The 20,361-nt window shown below is 36.9% G+C and overlaps 1 protein-coding gene across 8 annotated transcripts in view; it reads right to left on the reverse strand.

The window, feature by feature from the left end:
* Window positions 1-20,361, reverse strand: part of Pde1a (phosphodiesterase 1A) — a 273,639-nt gene that overhangs the window by 149,615 nt on the left and 103,663 nt on the right. The gene's annotated exons all lie outside the window — the stretch shown is intronic.

A 20,361-nucleotide genomic window follows, 5' to 3' on the forward strand; every position in this document is an offset into this window, starting at 1 on the left:
ACATTGCTGAAAGAATGGATATTTTATATACTCGTTATTTAATAATACATGATGGTGAAATTATCTATATGCCAGTTAGATTAATTTTTCCATTATATATACAGGGCTGGAGAGATGGCTCTGCCATTAAAGACTAGGTTCACAACCATTATACATACATATATCAAAGCTTTCTCTTTGTTTTGCTTATATAGACCATTATTATTTTCCAATTACAAAAAATGCATTATTATGTTGTCTGTCTGTCTGTCTGTCTCTCCCTCTCTCTCTCTCTCTCTCTCTCTCTCTGTGTGTGTGTGTGTGTGTGTGTGTGTGTGTTAGTTTGTTTGTTTGCCTCAGTAGAGACAGAAGATAATCCTCCGAATTCAGTTCTCTTCTTCTAATGGAAGATGAGAGGGATCAAATTCAGACCATTAGGCCTGAGCAGTGAGTGCCCTTATCCACTGAATCATGTCACCGACTCTTATAGACTCTTTTTAAATGTCAAATTAAACAAAAACTGCTAGCACCTTGGCTCCCATCTTTTTGCCTTAGATGTGATCCATCTCAACAAGTCTGATTCAGCAGAAACTATAGGACCCCCTTCTCTAACCTGAGTATATCTCAGAGTACCTTGTAAGTGTACCTAATACTGTGACTTCATTTTCTCCTTTAGAAACTGTAAAAAGGTACAAAGTTATTAAGCTAGTATCTTTGATATATATTTTATACAATGGCTTATTAATACACACATTTAGTAATTGTCCATTTTATTACATTCTATCTACATTTTTAGTATAGTTGTAAAGACAGCTGTTGTAAAGATGATTGCCCCTTTCCACACTGATGGGTCATTTGTTAGAAATGGAGGTGATGTCTAAACAGTTGCTATATTATATCAAAAAGAGCTTAAGTGAATTATGGGTCTCTGGAGTGTCATAAAAACAAAGCATGTAGAACATTTAACAGTGAAGTGAATAGCAATGATAAATCCTACATCCCAGCCAAAAATAATGAGAAGAAAACTGGGCTTAGAGCATGAAATTTCCTAAGAACCTAGAGCAATTTTTTTGCTAGAAATAGGAATAAATGGAAATTGCAATGGCATAAAGAAAAACTGTGAAGGAGTAATAAGTTTTAACAATGAGTTAAAATTAGGTATACAAAAGATTAAAGGTAGAAATGAAGCCCCTACTTCAAATAGAAGGTAAACGAAGAAAAACAATGCCATGTTTATTTAAAGATAAGAAAAAAGGGGCAAATGATGGGTGATTAACCTGGTAAATTTTAAGGTTGAAGTAGATGGTGTATACAGAATTGCTGAAACTGTCACAGTTAACAACTTGCTGAAGTTTGGGTTGAGCATTTGTGGAAAATACAAGAGTTCCATGTGTTGGTGAATGTCAAAGACACTGATGGAATGAATTCACATAGCAAAGACTGGAAATGATTCATTAAGGGTAACTGGAATGCTGGTTAGCTTCTTTGCTGGAGCCAAAATCTGCAGGTAGAAAGTCAGCTGCAGGTAGGAAAGATTTATTTTGGCTCATGGTTTCAGAAACATCAATTCATGATTCTCTGGCTTCATGTTTCTCAGCATGAGGTGAGGCAGAGCCTCCTGACAGAAAGGCATGGTAGAGCAATGTCACTCAGTTCATAATGGCTATGAAGTGGAGAGGAACAAGACAAAGAGGGGCCCAGTAAAATATATGGCACCAAGGACATTGTGCCAGAGACCCACTTCTCTCAGTCAGGCTCTACCTCTGAACTTTTCCATCACCATGAAATAATACTATCAAATTATGAATCCATGAATTAAAGAATTAATTCATTGGTAAAAACAGAGGCATCTCAATCGAGTCATTTTCCCCAAAGCCCTACTTCTGAGTCCTGCCTATACCAAAGAAGAAGTCATCAACACTAGAGCCTTTAGGGTAATATTTCATATCCAACCCATAACAACTTGCAGGGCAGCCAGGCAGTGTTTCTTGAGCACTTCTCAGTCTAGGATAAGGCAGGAGGCAAGCAGATGACTGAAATCTAGTAAACAGGACAGGCTCCATAGAAGGAGACAAGACTCTGCTCACAGTGGAACTGTTGTTAGATTTAAACAAGCTCCAGATGAGAAAGAAACCCAAGCTTGGGTCACAAATTATGAATGAAAAGGATTGCAATAAATGGTAAGCACTACATAGGGACAGGGTAACTATGGAAAGAAAAGTGCCTTTCAAAGGTCAGGAGTCCAGAGACAGGGCTAGGAGAAGATGCTGCTGAAATAGAGTTATCATTGGCTTACAGGAGATTCAGTGAGGATCCTAGAGTTACTCTGTTTCAGTGACCTCCTGGTATCTTCTAACAGGCCAACAGACTCAGGAAAGACAAAAAGAAAGATAATAAGAGGGCAGGAAGAGGAAGAAAAAGGAGAAGGGAGAGGAGATAGGAGGTCAGAGAAATAGAGAGTGAAGGAGGGGAGGGAAGGGAAGGAGAGAGGGGGAGGGGAAGGAAGTAGGGAGAGGAGAAGGGAGAGGAGGGGAACATAAACAAAGGAGGAAGAGAGGGAAGAAGGCAAGGGAAAGAGGGAGGGAGGCAAAGAGATTTTCTAAAAGGCTCCTCTAGTGACATAAAATGAAATGAGTGAGACTGACTAAAATGGGACTATATGACATGTCTGAGGAGCACAGACTTTTCCAGAAGTAGGCTAGGTGGAAAGTCTTGTCTATGCAAAGCAGCAGCTAGGCGAACTCAATATAATATCTAAAGTCATCTAAAACATTAGAACAAGTTACATGAAAAGATTATGAAAATAGTTACAAAATACGTATTGTAAACATTTTAAAATATAGATATCTTCTAATATCAAATCACTCTTTTTATGCAGGAATTCATTCCTACTTAAAATCAAGACCTTCCCAGCTTTTGTTATGTAAAGAGAAGAAAACAAGGTGAAACTTCCCCAAGAGGCTTTTTACTTGATTTGTTATGCTTTTTAAGTAACTATCTAGTGTTCTGAGATAAAAGACTACTCTGCTAAAATTATTATTACAGCACTGCAGAACTGACAAAGAAAAACAATCACAGAGAGAGAAAAGACAGGACTTAATATATGTAAGAGAAACTATTTGCTGAGAGAGCATGACAAAAAAATATTAAAGAACAACAACAAAAACAAAAAGATGTTGTCCACTCGATTGCATTGAGGCAGCAAATCACACACAACCTCATGGGACTAAAGAGACATTTGTAACTGGAAAAGAAAAAAAAACTAATCAATGTTAATGGGCTTTCAGATTACAATCAGTAAATATTTGCTGAACATTTGGTAAATGGCATTAAGAAATGCTAGCTTCTAAATGCTCCATTTTAAAAAATCTTTCATTAGTTGTGAAAGTCTTCCTAATCCAAAATTTATAGCTTACATTTATTTTACATATGTCATACTTTGCTCTCAAAAACTGATGTGTAAACTCTACAGTGAACATCATGAAAATATGATGTTCACATAAACATAGCTGAGAATGAGAGACATTGAAGACTTCTGCAACAACCTCTCCCTACTCCCACCCGTATTCTTCCAAAAGAAGAAACAGTCTAGACAGGAAGCCATTGAAGGGGAGAGTCCTTAAAAAATTGAGATAAAGATGCAGTGTAATTCTTCACAGTTGATGGCTTCTGGTGGGGGAATGGGGAAGGACTCAGTTATTTCTAAGGGACTGGCCACTGGGAGTTTGACCATGCTCCAGTGAGTATATGGGCAACACAAACTGTACTTGGTGCATTTTTGGGGAAGGGTATAAGGATAGGAGGGTGGACTAGGGAGGAATGGGAGTGAGTGTGATTGGGATGCATTGTGTAAAATTCCCAAATAATCTATAAAATATTATGTTAAAAGTTTTCTCTCCTATATTATAATGCATATAAAAGTTAAAGCAGGATAAGAGAAAGATCTACCAATAAATGACAAATGCAACTTTGATTTATAAAAGAAAACACTTTGCAACCACACTTTAGTCACAAGGTTATCAAAAAAACATCTTTTACACTGAATACAGAAAGAAATCCTTCAAGCTCAGGACCAACAGAAAATAACCAAACAAAATGAAGGAGACACAACTCAATATTCAAGTAAATGGTCAGTAAACACATAAAAAATAATGTCAGTGTCATTGCAGTTAACACAGAGATTAAAATCAGTGCTAATTCAGTAGTGAAATATCACATTGAACCTACTGGAATGGGGAAAAGTTAACCTGACATTGCAGAGATGATAATAAGTAATATAAATAAATAAATAATAAATAAATAAAAGGAGCATGACCTTCCTACATTGGTGGTGAAGCGAAAATTTTATTATCATTTTGGAAACTACTTGGCAGTTTTTCTTAAAGTCAACTATGTAACCAGTTTAAGACCTTAAATTTTTATTTCTTGCTGTTTAGTCAAGGGAAATAAAAATATATGCTCACAAAAATGTTTTGTAGGAAGGTTTGTAGTAATTTTATCATAGCCAGTCCCTAAATGCCCTCTTGGGAAGCTGATGAATAAACTCTAACACATTCCCATAAATAAATGCAACCAGAATTGACAAAAATGTATGCAGCCCTGACATGTGTCAATGTGGGTCATCTCAAAGTGAGCAGAAGAAACCACAAGTTTACATAATGAATAATTGTACTTATACAGAGTGTAGACAGGCAAACCTAGGATAATGTACTAGGAACTACACCAAAGCTTGCCTCGGGATGACAAGAGTGCCAAGGTCAACTGAGGAGGCCAACTGGGTAAGAAAGAAACAATTTGGAGTGACTAATTATTCAGTGTTTGAATGGCAGTTGTGGTGTGCTCTCAACAAGTTTCCAATTGTTGCATGATAACCCATTTGGATGTATAGTTTGTTGTGATATGAATGTGAAATGCTTCCCACAGGCTCATGTCTGACTATTTACTCCCCAGGATGTGGTACCCCTCAGGTTGTAGATGGAGCCTCTCTAGGGGGCATCACATTGGTGTAGGTCTTGAAGTTCATCACCTGGCTTTCCCAGTCTCTCTGCTTCTTGATTTACTCAGGTATGAACAAGCTCTTGCTGCACAGTTAGTTTTAAGCTCCTCCCCTTTCCCTGACCCTTCAGACACATCCCGATTCCTGAGCCATGCCTACTGCCAATTCAGACTGTATCTACTACAACCATAGGAATGATTCCTCCTCTCTTACAGTTATATTAAAAGACACTGAAATTAGACCTAAACATTTCTAAAAGCTCTCGCCCATTCTAATATTTTGACATGATTGTAAGAACTTTCCAACTACTGGCTGCAATGCAAATAATTAGAAGGAACTGTTTGAGATATACTTAGCATCATTTGCACGTTACTGTTTTATAATTTAATGGTACATAACTTTTTAATGAGTTTCAATTGACAACCAATGAAGGGCAAAGTCAAGAGCTACCATACCAGTCTCAGATATCATGGGTTGTGTTATTCAAGATTCAATCATCAATACTTTTAGCCTTACCTCCATCCAGAATAATATCGCCATGTTTTTAATACTATAAATTTTTAGTAAAGTACTTTCACAATGTACTATTTTTGGTTTTTCTGAATGTCATTCTGACTTCATCTCCACCAAAACGCACTTAGGCTTTTAGGATGCCCATAAGCAATGCAGGGGTGTAGAATTTGTCTTTATGAAAATGTTCATAGGCCACTGGAAAATGAAGGCACAGAAGAAACAGAGTGAAGTACCATTGATCCTTATTTTCCTTTCATTTAAAACAACTCACTCTTTATCATTGGCATAAAAATGACTTAAAACTTCTGAAATTCACTTACTCTTTGTGATAAATAAATATCACATTCTCTTCCAGCATCAATTGGTCTTAATTAGTTTCTACTCATCAATCTAAGCTAACTGTAGGAAATCTTAGAGCTCTCTGAAAGAAAATTCCATCCTATATTTAAATCTATGTTTCATGCCAAAGTACTTCATAAAGTGGAATAATGACATAATTACAGTTTACAAAATAAATTTAGTAAAGCAGTCACAAATGTTCTGAAATGTTAAAAGACAGATATTAGATATGAGTCTTTCTCACTTATCTTTTCTGCTGGCACAAATTAGAGATACTAGGGTTTTTTCCCCCAGATGAAACAGTGTGAGTACAAAGACACTGATGGAGAGAGAGCATGAGACAGCATGGCCCTTGTTGACATGAGCTGTACAGATACTTTGCTTCAGACTCAGAAATTACAGAGTCCCAGCTGTTCAAATGCCGGATAAAAGTAAGGGCTTGGATGAGTTCCATCTGGCTGAACTTTAGCGGCATAAACAAGAATAAAGCAGCAGTCACAGGCAAGAACTTTACATGACTAAATAATTCTCAAATGTAGGAAAAGAAAGGCATCATTCTGTAAGGCCGAAGCAGCATGAGATTCACAGTGACATAACAGAAAATAAGAGTTAAGCATAACGTGTCAGCGGGATTGTCCTTTAGCTTACTACTCCATCTAAAATAGTCCTGGAATTATTTATGCAGTATCTCTTCTTTCCAAATGTGGGCATTTGTCATGACTGGCTTGCTTGTTCCTAAGGGTAGGAGTCACTCTACAGGAAGGTTCTCTTTCCTATGCTTTTCACCCATGATGGTCCAGGGGTTTGAGTGAACACCTCACTTTAAAGCAATTTACAAGCAAAGTTGGGGAATCTGGGTCACTATCATAATGATGCTTCCAAGTGGGACAGGTGGGCAAGACCAATGTCCTAATTCTTTATTTTTTGCCCCTCACCCTCCTGCGTGCCTTTCATTGCAGTCCCCTTTTTTACCATGCCTCTGCAGATTTCTCCCTGATCTGTCTTTCAACCAGTTCATCTCAGAAATCTCTCCTGTTCAAACTTTGCCAGTGTTGTTCCTCCCATGTTCGGGCAGAATAAATAATTTCCTCCATCCTGTCATGCACGTATGATGCAGATGTTCCTTTTGAGGACAATGGTGCATGTGCTGTACAACTGCTAAAATAATTATTTAATATTTATTTTAAACATGATCATTTAGAAGAGTATTTTGGAAATTTTTTTAAAAATCTGTATTTCAAGTAGTGTTCTTTATATTCTCAATTTTCTATTTCTAATAATCATGTTTAATTTTTTAAATAGGGAGAGTTTTTTCCTTTATCTTTGACATGCTTAAATGTCATTAATGAGAATTTGTAAAACTCAACTCCTAGGGTAATCAGAACTTAGGGTGACTGAGTAAGAGCAAGGATGATACCAGTGAAGAACTGCATCACTGTCCAGATGAGTCACTGTGTAAAGAGTCCTCAGAGTTATGCCAGCACCTTGGTGGAGGCAAGTGCAGGGCATTGCTGCAAGGACGCAAGCAGGGTGCCTCTTGATTGTACAGTGCTGCTAACCTGAGCAGGCACTCTGACAGCAATATTCACTAGACAGCAATAATGATCTAAAGTTGGTCCGTTGGTCAGGACAAAAGCATAGGCAAACTATAGAATCCGTTCATTGTCACTGTGTTATCATGATTCCTGGAAAGAAATGTAACTACTAGAGTTCTGTCAGGTTTTCGGTATAAGCCAGCTTTCCTGTTGAAATGGGAGCCTTTTCCATCAGTTCCTCCCCAACACGTACTTTCCAGGACGATAACATTAGTTGTTAGGACATCTGATCAGACCAGGATGTGGTATGGAACCATTGCCAGAGCAGTCAGTGAAGACTCATGCTCATGTGGTTCTTGGGATGATGATGCATAGCCCTCATGAATGCCCTTCAAAAGTGTGTGACATATAATGAATGAGTCATTCGTAGCAACTTCATTGTTTCTTTGCTCTTGGAGAATATCCATTTATACATTTTAACATCAATTTTATTTTATTCCTGCTGAAAGATAATAATCACTGTTTTTGGACAATAGGTTTTTCACTAGCTCTAGGTACCTATTTCTGTAGAAACTCTTATCTGATCCTTTCATGCTCTGTAGAATAGTTAAAGTTTTGACAATAATAAGCCAGTCATCAATGTTAGCAAACTTTTAAGATTAAGAAAGTGGAGTTGTATATACTGGTCTTTTTGCATAAAATGTACATAAAACAGGGTTGATTTGCTCAATGGTACCTATTTTTAATTTTGGTAAATACTCTCAGAATATTCTCCCCAAATAGTAAAAATCCCTATTTTGAGTTATTCTCCCTTACAATGCATGCCATCAGCTTTTTATTTTACTTCATTTGTCAAGCTGAAAAGTGAACATTGATTTAATTTTCTTCCCACTGATACTACCAAAAGCTTGGAATTTTAAAGTATTTATTGACCATGCGATGTTTTTTCTTGAATCCTTATGTATATCATTGATTACATCTCCATTGCGCTGTATAACTTTTGCACCATGGTCAGATGAAGATTAAGTGCCCGTAACATGAAGCAAATATTAACCTAACTCAATTAAAATGTTTTTCTAATCCTTTCTAAGCTCTTTCTAAAGTTAACAACCCATCTCACATGGTAACAATATACTTCTCTGTCTTAGACTACAGTCCTGGGAGATGAGAAACAATAGATCCATCTGCATTTCAAGAGAAACCCTTTAAGGATACTGCTCCAAAACAATGGGCCCTCATATCCATCCCACTAAGAATCTCTCAGCTCACACCTGTGCTCTACCGCCCATCCCTTTATGTCTTTACATACTTGTTCTCCTTACATCCTCACACACAACTCTGGTCATCCATTCAGCTGACCCTCAAGGGAATTCTCTCATTAAAAGCTTTTTTAAAACTTAAGTGTAGTAATTTTTCACTTAAAAAAATAAGACCAGAAGAGAAAGTGAAATTTCATATTAAAGGTTAAACACAGAGAAGGGATGGACAGACTGGAGGAAAAAAAAAAGAAAAATTAAAAAAGAATTGAGCTAGCCAGGAGCAAGACAAGAGAAAGACCCTTGTAGGGTAAGTGACAGCAAATGCTATGTTGAGTGTCCAGATCTAAGACTGCCTGCCATAGAAGCTTCACTGAAAACATTTCATGGAGACTTCAACCTTTGACCTCTGTCAAAAATGTCAGAGTATTCTGACCCTGCAACTTCTATTACAAGGAAATTTTATTATTTCATTGACAAGGCTGTTGTTGTTGTTGTTATAAACCAAAAACCCATCTCTTTCAGGGCTTTTCTATAGAATAAAATAAATGGGTGATTTCAATTTTAGTTATTAGCTATAAGAAAAAGATTTTTTATGAACACGTTCTACAAAAAAATAATGTGCTTAAAAACGCTCACGGTGAATATTAAGTAAACGTAGAAGCAATTGCATTCTGCACAGGGGCTGAAGTTAAGAAAGCCCCCAACCCGCCAACTCTGTCTCCACCTGTTTCTTGTGGACAGTCTTTGCATAAGGCGCCAGGGTATGAGCAAAGCAATCACTCAAGAAAATTCACGAAACTCTTTGTGTTACATAGGACACTCTACTATAGGGATGGACTCACTCTGATTCCCTAAAACCCATCCTAGCAGGACCCTTCCATGTGCAAAAATAAACAGAAAATTATTTTTTTCCACCAGAGAATAAAAATCTAATTTGTCTGCTGCAATTCACTTGAGATATTTTCCTCAAGGTCCTCATATATAGACAAAAAGATCTTAACTATAAATGGCTACTAGTTCTTTTATTTTTAACTATAATGACCAGAAATTATTAACATTTGCAGCAATTATTCTATTAACTGACATATTAAACAAAATCCCTTCGCTTTTATTTATAAAGAAAACCTAAAATTCCTTTATATGGACTTGAACTTCTGCAATAACTTGACCAATCTTACTTTTTCTTAACCTTTCACCTGAAAGTTTTGGATCAAAAACCTGAGCAAGATAGAGGAGGGAACTAGAATAATGAACAGAAGCGATGAAATGAGGTCGTGGTGAATCCTAGTAGACACAAGTTTGAGATCAGCCTTCAGAATAAAATGCAGTAAGATTCTGGGAGTGTGGATAAGGAAAAGAAGAAGGCAGATATGGAGGAGGGGAGAGAGGATTGAAGAGTTCATCGTTAGTTGTGAAATTAAAATCAAGAGGTAGACATTTCTTAAAGAGTATCTACATAATCTCACAGGAGTCAAAGTTCTGTAGAGGTGATTAAAAAAAAGTGATGAGGAAGAAATAAAGAATGAGACAACCAAAAAAGCCCATCGAAAGTACTTGGGTAAACAGGCTTGCAGAAAATAGCTCAGAACAACCTGAACTTTCTAAAAGTCTATGAACTATTTCAGAGTCACAGAAGCCCAGTCACTGTGAGACAGCAAATGAGTCCCAAGGAGTCAGGGTCTGTATTTTAATGGGATCTCCCAGTGTAGTGCATGCACCACGCAATTGCTGAAATACTGCTCACTGTCCAATGAAGATGACCTTTAACTTCAGTGAGCACAGTCAACTCACTACCCCTGAAATACATACCTGATGCTCATTCTACATGCTCCTCCCCCACCAAGAGAATACCTCCCATCTTATAGATCCCAGACTGTTTTCTACCTCTTGTAAAGTCTTTGTTGATTCTTCCACTCCCTTATCTTAGTAGAATCATGGTGTTCCTTCAGTGTCGCAGACAGGCACGATGCCCTCTAATTGCTTGTCTCCTTTCTTGCCATTTATCACTAAAGAGTTCAGGGATATTTCAGACTAACCTCAGGAAATGGTTGGTTCAAATTTCCCAAGAACAGTTTCCTCGTCATCAAGTATCTGTCATTCATATATAAGACTAATCAAAAAACCAGAAAGAAGTAAAGCCTTTTTTGCTTTTGTACATCTGTCTCCATGAAAGATGGCATTATGCCTTACAGTGTAAGACAACACATCTAACTCACAGCCAGGTAGCCTGCCCTTCTACTAATTGCAGGCAATAGAGCCAGTTTGTCTCTATCTACGAGCTGGTTTCAGTAGGCTGTCTATCCAGCTGATGTGTAAGTGGAAATGTGAAGGTGGAAACCTCTGGTGTCTGTGCATTCTGATAGGAAAGGTTCATCTACTTTGTCTTAACCCAGCTTCTGCTATATCCTTAGAAAACTTAAACATGCTAGGCTTGCTATTTTTGCATTAATGAGCAAGACAACAAAGTCCTTTGCTTTAGAAAACTCACAGAATGCATATAATGAATTCAACCTGCTGAGCGGACACATTACAAAACAATGCTTTGTTCCATCAGTCTTTTCACTTCCTATGTTACGGTTTGTCATGCTATGAAGTAACACCAAGATCACAGCAACTCCTATGAAGGAGTACTTGGATCTAAATCTCTACTGAGTGCTACCTTTCTGAGGAAAACTTTCTTTACCTCCCCAAATTACATAAATGATGAAGACAGCAAATTTATACCACCAGTGAAATTTTCATGCTGGAACTGTTGACATCACTTTTGAAATTACTATTGAATTACCACAAAGACTTGACCTTAACCTGATTATTTGTTCAATAGAGAAATTTAAAAAGCATATGATATTAAATTAGTCTTGATTTCAAAGTAAAAACAGAATGAAGACAATTTAAAAAAACACTTCAAATTTCTAGTTAAATCTATGATCTGTATATAGCAACTTCACAATCCAGCATCATTTACCCAGATGCAGGACCAAGTAGATGAATGAAAGACCAATTTGCAGTGATGTCTGAGGCCCTACATGGAAGCCCTCAGATGTCTCTATATGAAACTGTAAAAGTGACGTTTAGTTTACCATGAGACTCCAGGACATTAGAGAAGCCAAGACCATGAGATGTGAACTGAGGAGGGTTACATGCATGGAGTAGAAATGTCCAAGAAAGAATCTAAGTGTTCTGAGGGTAGCAGAGCTGGAGGGGCAGGGCTACTGCAGTTAAATGAAAACAATATTTACAAAATACTTGCATTAGTTGCATGATAATGATGTTTATCATTTGTCAAATATTTAGCACATTTTCAGCATGATGCTCAGCTCTCTTCTATATATTACCCCATCTTGCACTTACTTCAACCTGACATGGTATTATTATCCTCTTCAATTTAAAGCAGAAATGAATATTCAAACCAGGCCCCAAATCCTAAGACCTTTCACAGAATATTTTGACAATATCAAGTCTTAAGCGTTTGAATATACTTCATTTATTCAGCAGTTTTCATTTTCAAAATAAATCTAATGGGGTAGTTCTGATTACCAGTTAAATTTGTTTTAGATTTTCAGGCTCAGAGTAAAAGTGTAGATTTCCAGTAAAGCCACTAGTCCAAACATAGTATGTTTCAGGACTTGTTTATTTTTCATTCATTATTCGTCCTTTCATTCATCAAGTTTGTGTCACCAACGGGTCTTCACAGAACTCTGGCAGACACAAAGAAATAGAAGGTCCTTCCTCTCAGCCATCCAGGGTGACATCAGGAAACAAAGGGATTTAAGTGTTTACCTGTGCATAGCTGCCAGTGGATCACTGCAACATTCCTTTTGTGTGTATAATCTTCAAACACTCATTCGGGACTGGGTACTGTCTTGTCAATTTGACATCACTGAAACTAGTTCAAGAGTACTTTCATGAATTTTGCTTTCAAAATCGGTTCTTCACATGAAGCCATAGACCTAAAAACACTGGGGGAAACTCTTAAAGACAAGTTTAGAAAAGATTTATAAAATCCTATGGAAGCTGTTTGTGTCTTTGGGGTTTTGGTTTGGTTCTGGTTTTGTTTTGGCTTTTGTTTTGTCTTGTTTTTTATTTTATTGAATTTAACAGCTTTCGCATATCCCTTCAATCAAAAATTACCAAAAGACTAACACCAAAACAGCATAAATGTATATTCTACTTAACAAAAATTTACAAAATTGAGCAATGCTAAGAAATCTTTCATTTTAAGTATACAGTTTTTGTTATTTCCCCATCACGTTTTGAAAAACTATATTGAAACAAATAATTTTGCAACAAAAAAAATTTCCCAACGTTGGCTACCTGTTGACTCTAAAACCATGTAGCCAAGAATTCATGTTTGGGAGCTGGAGAGATGGCTCAGCTGTTAAAGGCTAGGATCACAACCAAAAATAAAAGAATTCATCTTTGGGGAAACTATAAATAGATTTAGTTAGAAACCTAACTGAAATTCCACCAAATATTCTATGTAGAATGCAAAGCTAATAGAAGAATATGCAGTGTATATATACTATATTTGAAAACATACTACACAATCAAGCATATTATATATATATAATATATTACATATGATTGAGAGATGATAGATTGTTGATTATAAACAAGTAAAACTCAGCAGTAGTCACAATTGTTTAAAGCTAGACTAACATGGGGATTCTGAAGAAAATTTTATTACTGAAATTATAATTTCCCAACACATGGTAAGAAAAAGCATGCTTTTCTTTCATTATTACTGCTGTTAAATTCTACATGAAATGTAGTGTCAAATTCTTGTATCTAGGAAGTCTCCTGTCCCCTATGCTTGGCATATTACTGCTTGGGCCAACAGGGTTTAGTCAAGCAATTCATGCACTGATCATAGTGTTTAATATATTTGTCAATAAAAATCATCAATGAATACTCAAATACCCCCACCTTTTATTACCCTACACCATTACCCTGTTATTTAAGGACAATCTGGGATTCCCATTGATTGTGTGATTTTGCGGATACAAGTTGAATCTTATTAGTGATTAGTTACCTGACTAATGACTCAGAAATGAATTTTTATTTTATTTTTCATATATGACATTTCCTGTAGAAATAATAAATTTCAAGAGCCACTTTGTAAATACTCATTCAGTGTTAACTACTATGATTACCCCTTAGCAAAATTGGGATGTGCATACTTCTGTATGGTGTGGAATATATATATATATATTTATACACACACTCACAGATACACAGACATGCAGACACACTTTAGATACCATAGTTTTAAAACGTTGTACCTCTATTCAGTCCCAAAGTTATGTATTAGAATTCAACTATTCTAAGCCAGTTGCTCATTTTGCTTGCTTCAGCAAGACCTTCATTGCTACAACAGACATATTTACTAACATTTATGTCCCGCAACGCACTGGCCCTCACCTGCTACAACAGAAACATTGGTTACACTTTAATGGTGTTTCATATGAGAAACTTTGCTTCAAATTCTCATCAACCATGGATAAATGTTTTAATTTTCATTTACATTTGTAAAAGTTCATGTGTATTTCCATGGATATTATTTAAATACTGAAGCTGGGTAGTTGGGTGGTGATCTAAAATTTCATCTTCCCAAGATGACTAAACTTTCACCCTAAACTAGTCTTATTATTCATTTAATATTTGGCACAAGTACATCTGCTCTAATACAAACAGACTACCTAGTCAGGACACTGAACATGGTTTACTTCTTTTATCTATAATGCCCACAGCCCATATTACTTTGACAGTAATAGATTGTGGGTAAGATCCCAGGTGTAGTAAATGTTCAGTGTTTGTTCTAATTATGGACCAGAAGAGTAAGAGATAGAAATTGACTGGGTAAGAAGGTTTAGACTGAGAGCTAAGACTTGTTTTTTTTGTTCTAATTCTAAGGACTAACTAGCTATCAGTGATTAACCAAAATATTTAATGCCTTATAGTTGTTTGGAGTTGCACAAGATGTGTATACATGTAAACAGGGTATAATGTTTGGAAAGCCAACCAAGAAAGGACAATAACAAGTGACAAGGAAGGAAGGAATGTAGGCAAAAGGGCCCATGGGTGTAAGGACATAGAAAAGAGAGAACTAATAATTTTTCTAGTTTCAACTATGTTACAATTTTTTCTTTGTTTTATTGTGGTGGATAAGTGAGAGGGTAAAAGTTCCATGGCCTCAGAATGGCTATTCTAATGACTGAGAAGTTCAATGAGGTGAATAGCGTCTGGGGCTGAGCAAGTTCAGACTGCTCCTTAACCTAGCTGTGTGATGGTCTGCACTATTTTACAAAATGAAAATGAGAAATGCATATGCTCTTTTCTAACTTGATGTCATATAAATAAAGCAAGATCTTAGTAAGACCACACTAAAGAACAACAGGACATGCATGAAAGAGAAAACTTCGTGAGAAATATGCATAGAAATGTTTGTGCTACAATTGAGGAACTATGGCTGATAAAGTCCAAAAATAAGAAAAATATATTCTAGCTGAAAGATGGAGATCACTTTCCTGGAGATAGTGGCTTCTGACCTCTCACTTGAAGCATTCAAAGAGACTGAATGGTGCAGAAAGGATACTAAGAAAACAGTTCAAAACAGACAAAGCTAAAGAGACAAAGAGAGCACAAAGCAGGTCCTAGAGAAAATGAGTCATCAAGTATTACTTAGAAGTTACAACAGATGAGATAGGTGAAGAGTCTTGTGAATGTCAGAAGTCTTAACTTTTTCACTTGGTAGAAATGAAATGCATGCAAACTACAGAAGAAAGGAATGATCAAGCCAGTACAAACTAAGAAGCAAATCTGGTAGCTCTAGAGTAGTGGTTCTTAAACTTCTTAATGCTGTGACTCTTTAATATAGTTCCTCAGGTTGTGGTGACCCCTAATCATAAAATCATTCTGTTGCTACTCATAACTGTAATTTTGCTACTGTTATGAATTGTAATATAAATATGATATTCTAGCCAAGGGATTGCGACCCACATGATGAGAACCACTGCTGTAGAAGCAAGGAAATTAGAAGCCTAGTCTGAAAAACACCATCAAATTGTAGATCAGTGGGTAAGAGGCTTTGATGCTCTCAGGCATGAAGAAGAGAGGAGAAAAGTAAGAAAACAATTTAAGGACTAAATTGGAGGAATGCAACAATTGTTTCCTTATGGAAGACAAGATATAAAAAGGCATAAAAACTGGGATTTCAATGTTGAAAGGATTGAACATATAAGGCAATGTTTTATGCTTTCTTTAAGCCTCAACAAAGAGGCGTAAAGTAGTTATTTCTCTAAGCATTTAACTCAGACAATAACTTATTGGAATTCTCACATATTTACTCATATTCAGCATAAATGAAATTTACTGTCCATTATTGAAATTTACTCTCCTCATTATTATATCTTGGCCCGCCCATATTTGGCTTATGTAGAAAAATCCTACTGTTATCCTACAAATCTGGATTTTATGTACATGTATATTTATAGATGTAAGACTATCCAGTCAATAGACAGATTCATAAGAGATCTGCACATGAGCCGGGCGGTGGTGGCATACGCCTTTAATCCCAGCACTCGGGAGGCGGTGGCATACGCCTTTAATCCCAGCACTCGGGAGGCAGAGGCAGACGGATCTCGGTGAGTTCGAGGCCAGGCTGGACCCACAGCCTCCAAAACAATACAGAAGAGAAACCCTGTCTCGTAAAAACCAAAAAAAAAAAAAAAAGAGAGAGAGAGAGAGATCTGCACATGTACTTTGGAATTGACTCGTGTAGAATCATTAGGTACAACAAATCTCTTTTTATTAGTATCAGGCAGTCATTCAGTGAATCTACATAAGAAATAGAAAAAGATGTACTGTGAGTTGAGAACCTCTAGCTGTGATGATGAGAAAATATTTTTCCTAGGGACTAAAAAGTTAATGAGAATAAGCACAAGCAGCAGACTGTCTACAGTGTAAAGACTAATAAGTGAAAAGTAAATTGAATCTTAAATTGACAGAGTCAACAACATAAAATTATTTTAGAAGAGACATTTCTAAGTAATTCAGTAAGCTATGAAAATGTCACTTAAAAATTCTATTCTCCCAAAAAAAATAAATAAATAAGGGCCGGGCGGTGGTGGTGCACGCCTTTAATCCCAGCACTCGGGAGGCAGAGGCAGGCAGATCTCGGTGAGTTCAAGGCCAGGCTGGACCGATAGCCTCCAAAACAATACAGATAAACCCTGTCTCGTAAATACCAAAAAAAAAATTCTATTCTCAGATGAGTCTTGCATGTATATATCCGGACCTTGCCTCAAAACATTTCATTCTCCAAAGGAAAACTGCAAAACATCATTCCACCTGAGGACTCTAAATACCACTTTCTTCTCAGGTATAAACTCATCATTCTAATAGGGACATTGAATGCCCTAATTTTTAAGACACATGAGCATAACATCTGCAAACAGCATGCTCACTGACAAACACATGAGTATTATGAGGCCTTTTGATATAAGGAAAGGAAAAAAGGATATAACTACTGGAGGAACCTACATCAGAGTACTCCCTGCAAGTTTAAGTCAGGGAAAGAGTTGAGAAAAATAAATGTAGACTCATGTCCTTCACCAGCTGAATGTGACACAGTGAACAAGGAAAGCCAAACCAGTAACTGAATCCATAGGGAAAGAAGCAATTGCTGGTAGCTGGAAGGAAGATAGAGCATATAAAGTTAGCCAGATAGTACATGGGAGCTAAAGTATTCCATCTCAGCAGCTCAGTTTCCACTTCAGCAGCGTAGACACTGGCCAAAAGGCAGGAGGAGGCTTTGCCTGTCCTGTTTAGCATAGTGGATGTTCCTTACAGATATATAGGTCCTAGAGTATGATTGGAAGTGTTTTTCTATATTTAGATTAATACCAAATTTAGGCAGATTGTTGTTACAACCAGCACCATTAAACAATGAATTACCCCAGGAAAGTCAATTATGTCTTCACCACTCCTCAGTAACAAATATATAGGTTTTGTAAAGATTTCTAAATCTTTTTCTTTTTGTTTCATGAGTGTGTGCGTGCATGTGTGTGCTTGTGTGTGTTATACATTGATGTATATGGGTGCCTGTGTGTTTTCATGCAGAGGCCAGAAAAGGAGGTTGGGCTTCTTTTTTGTATTTTAACCCTTGAGATAACGTCTTTAATCAAAACTGAAGCTCATTATTTCAGCCTGGCAACATAGCCAGTGAGCACACAGGATCTTGTCTCTGTCCCTTATTGATGGGATTACAGGTGTGTTTGGCCACATGCCACCTTTTGTGGGGATCTGAACTCAGGTCTTCATGATTACATAGCAAGTTCTCTTACCCGCTAAGCCTCAGTATCCTCAACATCAGAATCTTAAAAGAGAAGAAAGAGCCTTCAAGGGGCAGTCTACAGTTTGTCTGGTACACTGTGAGATTTTCTTTTGCTCTTTAGAAAAGAAATTCCTAGCATGATATTTAAAGAAGTAAGATAAAACAGTTTAAGACAAATAAACAGAAAATGAAACAAAACAAACATGGAGCCTTTGCGGAGCTCAAGAATAATTATAAGTAAATTAAAGTTTTAAAGTGAGTTTTCAGCCCTTTGGATTTCAGGGCATTCATGGAAGGAACTGACTGAAACATAGATAAATAGAATGACTCCTTCTCAATTTTAGTCATTTCCATTAATGAAGTCATAATGCAACTGAGTATTGTGTTGCACATCCAAATAGCCACATCCTCGAATATCTCCAGGGTCTTTCTGTGGCTTGGGAAATGGTTGTTTAGGTTATGATAGCAACAAATCTCTTCTGTTTGGAAACGCTTTCAAAGCAACAGCCTGAACTTTATCTTTTCCCCCTCCTCCTTCTTCATCTGAAGACAGTACTCTGTGTCCTCTAATTCCTAGTAGGAGCATCATATGTGTCCTGTAAAATCCATGTTTGTACAGTTACAACAGTAAATCACAAGACTGTGGCTTTTTGTTTACCTCTCCATCTCTTCAAGAGAAAGCTTCCACAGAAATCAAGTGCATTACACAATTCAGAAAAGCAAAGTTACTTTTTTTTTACTCAAATGATTTCATTGGCTAGCACAGAGAGAAAAAGAGAGAGAGAGAGAGAGAGAGAGAGAGAGAGAGAGAGAGAGAGATGGAGAGAGAGAGAGATGGAGAGAGAGAGAGAGAGAGAGAGAGAGAGCACTAAACCTCAGTCAAGAATCACATAGTTGTGAATTATCCTTCTTGTCTCTTAATCCTATCCACTGTGAGGAAAAGCCTCTAATGGCAAACTCACTTATCTGTTTGTTCCTAGTGTCATTACTTTTAATTATCTCTTCCTCTAGCTTCCTGTGACCCTCTTGACCCTTTGCTTCTTCACCTTGAAGCTGGAATCTTGCTACTTCACAAGCAAACAATAAGACAGGCATATAAAATTTAAACTAAAAGTCTTATATAGGATTCTACAAAACTTTAAGCTATTACTGCTCAAACAGCATTTATTGCAGATTTTAGACTGTTTTTCAGTAAGTATGAACTTAAAGGCAATGCTGGAAAAAAGTCCTTTCAAGATGAAATGGAAGGAAAGACTCAGGATCTAGATAACAGACAACCCACTTAGTGTGCACAGTGACACCTGGGTGTGACAATCCCACGGAACTCCCATCTGTTATTTCTTCATTTATCCTCAGCTGTTTCAATAATATGACGTTGTTCATTGTTTCTCAATCTTTTCAAAATATTTCTTCTTTTTTTTAAACTCACATCATCACGATTACATAATAAACATTCACTATTCTCCAGCTAAGCAACTTTGTTTCTCTGAGATGAGAGGGAAAATATTAGCTGTGGAAACATTTCTTGGGGTCAAGCTATCTTCCAGATAATAAAAATAAGAAAATAATTAGTTAAAGGAGAAAAACAAAAGTAAGTGGGTTTTAGAAAATGGAGCAGGAAAATTTGGGAGAAATTTTGAGGTAACTAGAGTTTCTTCCAAACACAGCTTTCTAAGGACATTAATGAGAGCTGTAAATTGAAAACATTTTGAGAACCACTAAACAAAATAAGTACAAGATCATCTGCCAAACTTTGAAATGGAGGAGTAAATACAGGAATCAGCACTAGAAACATAAGGCTTTGCTCCTAGTGTGTCAGGGCAGTGGTGTCCTAGGACAAAAGGACATGATATTACAAAAATGTTGAGCTCAGTTCAGGTTTGACATCATATCACTAAAGTGGCAACACTTATCTACAGAGTGCATGTAGTCAGCCTCAAGACTCTAGTTTGCTCCAAATTATCAGCCATTATCTCTCACCCAGGGATACTCATTCTGCTCTGGGTGCTGGCCAGTCAGAAAGTCTCCCTAGTCACAAAACGTTCCCAAACACTTTCAGCCCCTGCCTTTACTTACTCTCTCAGACTTTAGGTGTCCTTTCCTTCTTCCACTTGCCATCAGAAATCTTTCTTCAAAGGGCACTCTTAAATAAGTGGGCCACCATCCCTTTTTGCCACTGCCTTTCTCATAAGCCTCTTTTTATGGCTGGAATTGGAATTGTCAAAATTGACTACATAGAAGAAAAGTAGAGAATTTAAGAAGACTTTGATGCATTTGTCTGACTCAGAAAATATTACTTGTAACACCAGCAAGGAAGGTTAATATTAACAACTTGAGATGGCCCAAAATCACATAGGAAACAAACTACTGAGTATACTCATGAGGGATTATCTAGACCATGTTAGC

This window comes from Mesocricetus auratus, unplaced genomic scaffold (assembly GCF_017639785.1).
Source record: "Mesocricetus auratus isolate SY011 unplaced genomic scaffold, BCM_Maur_2.0 Super-Scaffold_100004, whole genome shotgun sequence".
NCBI classification, from domain to species: Eukaryota; Metazoa; Chordata; class Mammalia; order Rodentia; family Cricetidae; genus Mesocricetus; species Mesocricetus auratus.